This window comes from Mya arenaria, chromosome 1, assembly GCF_026914265.1.
Source record: "Mya arenaria isolate MELC-2E11 chromosome 1, ASM2691426v1".
Lineage (NCBI taxonomy): Eukaryota > Metazoa > Mollusca > Bivalvia > Myida > Myidae > Mya > Mya arenaria.
Window position 1 is genome coordinate 59,918,861 of NC_069122.1, and position 8,068 is coordinate 59,926,928.

Consider the following 8,068-nt stretch of genomic DNA (forward strand, 5'->3'; position numbering starts at 1 on the left):
ATAATATTTTATATATTATATTTTAATAATTTATTTTCAAAATTATAGTATATATTTAATTCAAACGAACAGTGGATACTGTTGAAACATCTAAAGAAGATGTAAGTAAATAAAGTCATAACAAATATGTATATGGTCATGTAAGACTTTTTTATATAAAATAAGTTTTCCAAAATGCAAATATAGTTAATATACACTGTCTATGATAGTAATATTTTCATCAAACTTATATACATAATTTCACCTGTAGTTTCCTAACGTAAGTAGTTTTCATAGTCAAATTAATAAAGCTGTATAGTTGTTTTAAACATTAAAATATGTTTTTCAATAAGGCCAATGAAAATAATGTTCAGAAATTTGTATATCAAATCACCAACGCGATACTTATATCGGGACAGTGACTTAAGTCAGCAAATGACTTGAGATGCTTTATGAATACCAGCAATGAACTCATTTGCGTTTTTTGACGCTTTGTGTAGATCTTGTTAACATAGTCTTACCCATTTGCAAATAATTTGCACAGTCGTCAAACCTTTCTATTACATTCTATTACCTTCAGGTTTTCTGACAAATGCTTCTTGAAAACGGTATTTCCTCCGAGTGTTTTCTCTTATGATTTTACAGTTAATGAGATGTCACTAATTCCTTTCTACATTCTTACGACCAGAATTGATGTTCAGGCCCGGTAGTGGGGATCGTTGGCATGTCCCCTTGCAAATTATTTTAATGCATGATGCGCTTAGATGCGTTTTCGACGTATATGTTAAGATTTCATTTTAGCGCGCTACAGCTGAAAATGGAGCGAGCGCAACAAGGTCGCAGGCCGTGAAAGTTCGGCCCATTTTCTGTAGCTCGCCAATATTTACTCTAGCTTATTAATAAAAATGTTTAAATTTAGATTAATAGAGCTGCTTAAGTATGTTTGCAAAGTACAGAACTTTGATGGGATGACCTCGTTAAGTTTTTTTTTATTCATAATGATCAACAAAAAAATGTACATTGTGGTACTGAATTTGCATGATTGATTGTACATTATAAAGAGCACATTAAAGGAAGAAACGTAAATGAGTATTTGTATTTACTATTTAAATATTGTCACAGAAATATTTTAATTGTGCTCTGAAGAGATGTCAATACGATTTGATAGCTGATTACACGTCTATGTCGGATTTCGGGTTCATGACGTAAGGTTCATCTGCCTCTAGACAGCGGCACCCATAACTATCAATCATGCAAAGTTACTTCACGCAAACGCAGAGGGAAGTGCGATCTTGAAAAAAAAGACGACTTACCCAAATCAGGTAGATCGAAAAAAATGTCTCCACGAATATGTTTACATTCACCGTCAAATCTGCTCTACATGATTTGGAGGTACAGTAAATAGGGTAAATCCTTGATTGGCATTGGCAAAAATGTGTTTTTTGGAGTAAAAATCAGCTCGCACACAGCATGACTATGTCAATAGTGTTTGTGTTGCTATAAAGATGAAGCAATTGAGTATTTAATAGCCGCACATATCACATTCATACAGGTGTGTATCTAGATGGGACTCAATATAAATATCGTGATAGTGTTGAGTTGCATAACTTTCCTCACACATATTTAGTTCAAGTGAATGCTGCCTCTTATGAGGCTTTTATTTTTAATTTTGTAATAATTGATAAACGGTAGACATACAAAACAGTTTAAACCCACTGTGACTCGTGTTCTAGTGAATTTCACTGACCGTTCCTAGGCGGTTATCCCATTATTTATCGGTTAGCTATTTTTGAAGCATACATGGTCTGTTTGTTTTTAATCTTTTACATGCATGTCTGTGTGGTGTTTGTGCGTTTGTGCCTCTTGCTCAGTGTCGTTACCTTGTGCCTTCAAACAGGGTTTATATCTTATTTTTTTACTACTGGGCTTGTCCCTGTAGTTTTCAATGGATTATAGAAACTTGCAAAAGGAGTTGGCAGGGGCGTACCTGAATCATTTTGAATTGTACGCACGTACACTTAAGAGAGGTGAAAGGGTAAAGGTATTTCTATATTCTGGTCCCAATATGATATATGGGGTTACAGCATGACCGATATCCCCTGACGTGGGACTTTTTTACTTGCCATTTCGCGGGAACCTTAATTCATTTGTACGCCTGGGCGTACTGGGGTATGCCTAGGTACGCCTCTGGTTGTGACCATGCATCTTCATGCGCACCATGTCCAGATTATTTCGTGATCAACATTAAGCTTTAGAAAGTTCTAAACGAATTTACATTTAACAACACTATCCGCTGTTGCTCGACACGTGTAGTGCAGAAGGATTTACTAAAGTAGTTGGAATTATGGTTATGGTCATGTAGATCATAATCGTCAGTTGAAGGACTTAATGGGTGTTTTGAGAAAGTCGCCTTTTTATTATTTTGTACAAACAATTGTTTTAAGTTTATGCATGTGTCAACTGAATCTTTGCAATCATAAATTGTCGTTTATGAATGTGTTTTTTTCGTCTATGTTTTGTTTTCCTTGTCGTAGTGTGCGCGTTCAATGTCCACTTATGTGATTTAATAAATAAGAAACACAAGTGTGCTCTAACTATTTATTATGAACTACGCTACGCAATGTACACCAACAGACTGACCAGGAATACTCAGCATGCAAAGAGATAAAGATATAAAGTATAGTCTGTTTCTAGAATCTGCATCATCTCTCTTGTCTTGTTAAAAAGAAAAAGTAAATATTATAGTTAATAATATTCTAAACATGTTAATAAAAGAGATAATTGTTACACATTAATTATTAAATGAATCGATGTAACAGTCATTTTGAATCTTGCACAATCTATGTAATATCATAGAAAATATTATTCACAGTATATTCATGCATTAATTAATTTATAATTATAACAGTTCATTTAACCCAATCATCGTGATTGTATCTTTGACTTGGTTGCACTATTCTACCAGATCGTGTCTGATAAGGGGCAGGGGAGTTTTGGGGAATCTTTGCAGGGTAATTAGACTGCTGAGAGTTTGCACAGCTGGGTACCTGTGGGTTGATTTCATTATCAGTACTTGACTGATCTCTGGCCAATACATTGGGTGTGAAATCATTTACCTCTGTTAATCGCTCATTACTCTTTCACAGGAATCGGCGATTTCTCCTGTAACTACTCCCATCAGGGGTTAGGATTACATAAGAATGGTCATTGTGTATCCTGATTACTTTAGCGGGTTTCCAAATCTTTCCAACTTGAAATCGTACCAAGTCATTAACTTGCAACCATGAAAGTGGTTTTGCGTTTTTGTCGTATAATATTTTTTGCTTACTTTTGGATGTTTGGATGGCTGACCTTACCATTTTAGAGTTTACCGTTTTAGGTAGCAGCTGAGATATTGTTGTAGGTAAAACAGATCTTGTTCTTCTGCTCATAAGCAATTGCACAGGTGATTGCTTACAATCTGACATGGGTGTATTCCTGTATTCTAACAATGCTAGATATGGGTCATGACCACTGTCTTTGGCCTTTACTAGCAGTCGTTTTACAGTCTGTACAGTACGTTCTGCAAGTCCGTTAGAACTTGGATGTCGTGGGCTTGATGTGACATGTCCAATGTGCCACGCATCGACAAATGTCTTAAAAGTCTCAGATGTGTACTGAGGTCCATTGTCACTGAAAATACGCATTGGTATTCCGTGTGTACTGAAACGTGATTTGAGTTTTCTGACAATAGTTGATGATTTTGTGTCAGGCAGCTTGTCTATTTCAAAATATCTGCTATAATAATCAACGACAAGTAAGTACTCAATTCCATCAAAATGGAACAAATCAGTGGCAACTTCTTGCCATGGTCCTTTTGGGGTGTCGTGGGTTGTCATGCGCTCTTTTTGATTTGAGTTTCTGCGTGACAAACAAATTTTACAGTTCAGAACGAAGTCATTTATTTGTTTCCTCATGCCTGGCCAAAACATCACGTCCTTGGCTCTCTGTAGGCTTTTTTCAGTGCCCATATGACCTAAATGTACTTGCTCAATCATGTGCTGTCTGAGTGACTTGGGAATGATCAAGGTTTGACCTCTGAAAATTAGGTCATCGGCAACTGATAATTCGTCCCTGTGATTGAAAAATTCATGCACCAGTTCTGGGCAATCAGATCTAGAATCTGGCCATCCTTGAACTATAGTCCGTTTCAATGCCTGCATTTGTAGGTCGGTCTTTGTTTCCTTTCTCACATTTTCAATACTGCGGTCAGTATATGTCATGCTTGAAAGCACGGTATGAACATGTAGGTCAAGACCTTCTATTTCGGAACTATCTGACATAGGTTTCCGTGACAAGAGATCACTGATGGGAACGTTTTTCCCGCTCACATGTCTTACGTCCAGGTCATACTTTTGCAAACTAAGCATCATTCTCTGCAAACGCGGTGGTGCTGCATGCAAAGGCTTTTTTATGATTGCAGACAAGGGCTTATGGTCAGAGTGTACAATTGCATGTCTACCATACATGTATTGGTGAAAACGCTGACATGCAAACACAATGGCTAGCATTTCACGCTCAATGTTTGCATAATTGCGTTCTGTTTGCGTCAATGTCTTAGATGCATAAGCTATGGGTCGACCATCTTGCATAATGGCTGCACCCACTCCATTCATAGAAGCGTCGCATTCAAGATAAACTGGCTTCTTTTGATCAAAATAAGCTACAACTGGGCTTTTTGTGATAACCTGCTTGACCTTTGTGAATGCATCAATTTGAGGTTGGTCCCAGACGAACTATATGTCCTTCTTCAGTAAATCTCTCATTGAGCTTGTAATTTCGGAGAGATTTGGGGCAAATTTCTGTAGATATGTCACCATAGCAAGAAATGTCTCTAGCTCTGCACGATTTTTGGGTGTTTCGATTTTCCCAATTGCCTCTATTTTGGCTGTGTCTGCTTTCAGCCCTGATGATGTAACCATATGACCAAAATAAGGTATCTCTGACAGTCCTACGCGGCATTTGTCTACGTTAAATCGTATGCCTTTGTCGCGGGCACGGTCTAGTACTGCTTTCAGATTTTTGTTGTGCTCTGCTCTTGTCCGACCATATATCAATATGTCGTCAAAAATAGCCTTGACACCTGTCATGTCTCCAAAGATTTCGTCTACTTTTTGACAAAATACATCTTGACTACAACATAGACCATAAGGAAGACGGGTGAATCTGTATCTACCAAACGGGGTGCTAAACGTTGTCAAATATGACGACTCTTCGTCCAGTCTAGATAATGTAAGCATGAGTTATGTCTAAAAGACTAAAGTATTGACAACCAGCTAACTGTACTGTAACGTCGTCAAGTGTCGGCATAGGGAAGTGTGGTCTACGTATTGCCTCATTCAATGCTTTTGGGTCTAGACATATTCTCAATTGTCCAGTTTCTGGTTTTTCTACTACAAGGGAGTTAACCCAATCTGTCGGGGTGTTAACCTTGGAGCTCTGAATCTTTCATAGTATGTACTGAGCTTTTTCGCATCTGCCTCCGAAATGTCTTTCCACGTACAGTGAATATCTCTTCCTCTGTCGCCTATCCACAATAGGAAATACGACACTTGCTCTTCTTCTGTTTTCGCCTTCAATGGTCCAGAGAACATCAGCTTCGCGTGACGCTCAAACTTTTCGAATGCTTCTGGCAGATTTGTCGAGTCCCATTCCATGCGTGGTGCTTGAATTCCACTAAATTCCATATTTACTAATGTAAAACTGCTCAAATCAAAATTTAGTTAATCCACAAATAACTTCTGACACCATGTTTTGTTTTCCTTGCTGTAGTGCGTGTGTTCAATGTTCACTAATGTGATTTAATAAATAAGAAACACAAGTGTGCTCTAACTATTTAATATGAACTACACTACGCAATGTACACCAACCGACTGACCAGGATTACTCAGCATGCAAAGAGATAAAGATATAAAGTATAGTCTGTTTCTAGAATCTGCAACAGTCTATACGCAAATCATCTGTGTATAATTGTATAGCATTTTTAACAGAAAGCTTTATTGGTTTAGATTTGAAATTGTGTGCAACTTTTCATATTGAAAAGCATCATAAACATGCATTTGTTGAATGTCTGCCTGACAAATTATTTGTTTCCACATGTCAAAGAATTTACACGCTGTTGTAAAAATCAAGCCACAATATTAACTAAACTCTGAATTTGCGTACAAATGATGATATTGGCAAACTTTATGTCTTGCCCATGCTGGGCTGTACATAGCTTTCATGCAACCTTGCTGTTCAACTTTGTTTGTGTTTATGTAGAAAATAATACAGGTGCTCACAAACTAATGTATTGTAATTATGATAAAGTGTGTTTTTGTTGATGCCTAGACTAGTATAGACTGGGGTGAAGGAACTTTGATAATTGAGGACATGTGGGGAGCTGTCATAAACGAATATCAGGGTCGGATCCAGGATTTGACGTTAGGGGGTAAGTAACTTTAGGGCGTAGCCGTTTATTTGCGCCTCTCCCTTAGAACCGAAATGTGTTTACTTTAAAGTGTTGGCAGAGGAGTTTGAGGGCAGTCACCTTAGAAAATCTTAAGGATTTCTAGTCCGCAATGGTGCATTTACTTTAAAAAAAAGTAAACTTGGATGTTTTCGGGGATACGAAAAATGTGTAAATGATCATGTTCAAAAATCTAAACCAAAAAAGTTTCAAAAGCCAAACCTAAATGGATGAGAGATAATTTATGATACAACTTAGGAGAAAACGTCAGGCGCTGAGCAAGTGTTTGGCAAGGCGAAAAAATCTTGCCTTTCAAGGTAAGTAACGTGTACGAAATCAAGTTGACGAAGTTGTAAACTCAGCAAAAATAATTCTCTCAGAAAGTTTAATCTGAATCAATTTTGGCGATGCATAAAAAATAAAAACCATCGAAAGCCTAGAGTATCCAACCTGAAACTTCTGAAAGCAATTTGTGTTAATCAAAATTATTAGATGTAAAAAAAAAGCCATTGTGTTCACTAAAGAAAAATGGAAAAAATATCCCGGATGTAAAAAGAAAAGCAGTTAACAAGCAACTTGATATAGACATTAGTGAAGATTATGTTTTTAAAGCTTTTCCAGCTTGAGATCCTAGAAAATTGATTGGTATGGACACTATAAACCCTCATCTGAAGAAAAACCAGGTAAGCATATTGGCAATTATATTCATGAAGTCTATTCATAATGGAACTTTACCAATAACTTGGAAAGATCTTCAGAACACAAGTAACAGAGCCAAGTAACTTCAGACTTGTGAGTCTGACATCTAGTCTCAGTAAATTGATGGAGAAAATCGTAAGACATCATTTACTATTGCATATTGAACAAAACAATTAAATATCAGATAAACAAGATGGTTTTCAGAGTGGTATATCATGTCAACTACATCTATTACGTGTACTGAGTGACTGGTGTGAGTTCACTGATGATGGAGTGAGTTGAGATAAAATCTATGTAGACCTAGCCAAAGCATTCGACAGCATTGCACATCGTCGTCTGCTGATGAAGTCATACAGCTTAGACGGATCTGTGTAAGCTTTTTTGAAAGAAGTTCTAAGTGGTAGAAAACAGTATGTGTCTGTAAAAGGTGGTACATCGACAATGAAAACAGTGGAGAATGGCGTTCCTCAGGGAAGTGTCCTCAGTCCGACACGTATCATCTACGTGAATGATATCCCAGGCATTGTCAGATGCACGGTGAAGATAATACGATGTTGTATGCAGCCACATCAATTTTTGCTGTTCTTCAGGAAGGCCTAGATGGTTTGTCTACCTTAGCTGAAAATTGGAACCAAACTTGTTCCATTTATTAAAGATATTCCCTCCAATAAAATATTGGCTGAACTGAAACTACATTTTCTTAGTTATAGAAGATTACATTCAAAATACTTATATTAAAAATTTGACAAGAGCAATCATGGACATTTTTTCAGGTTGCTAGTCACCAACTTGAGGTAATAACGCCAAGCTTGAGGTGCCAATTCACCATATATCAGTTTCCTTCCTGTGCTGTTAATATGTGAAATCAGAATGATGTTTAGGCCAAAGAATTGAGATGTAGAA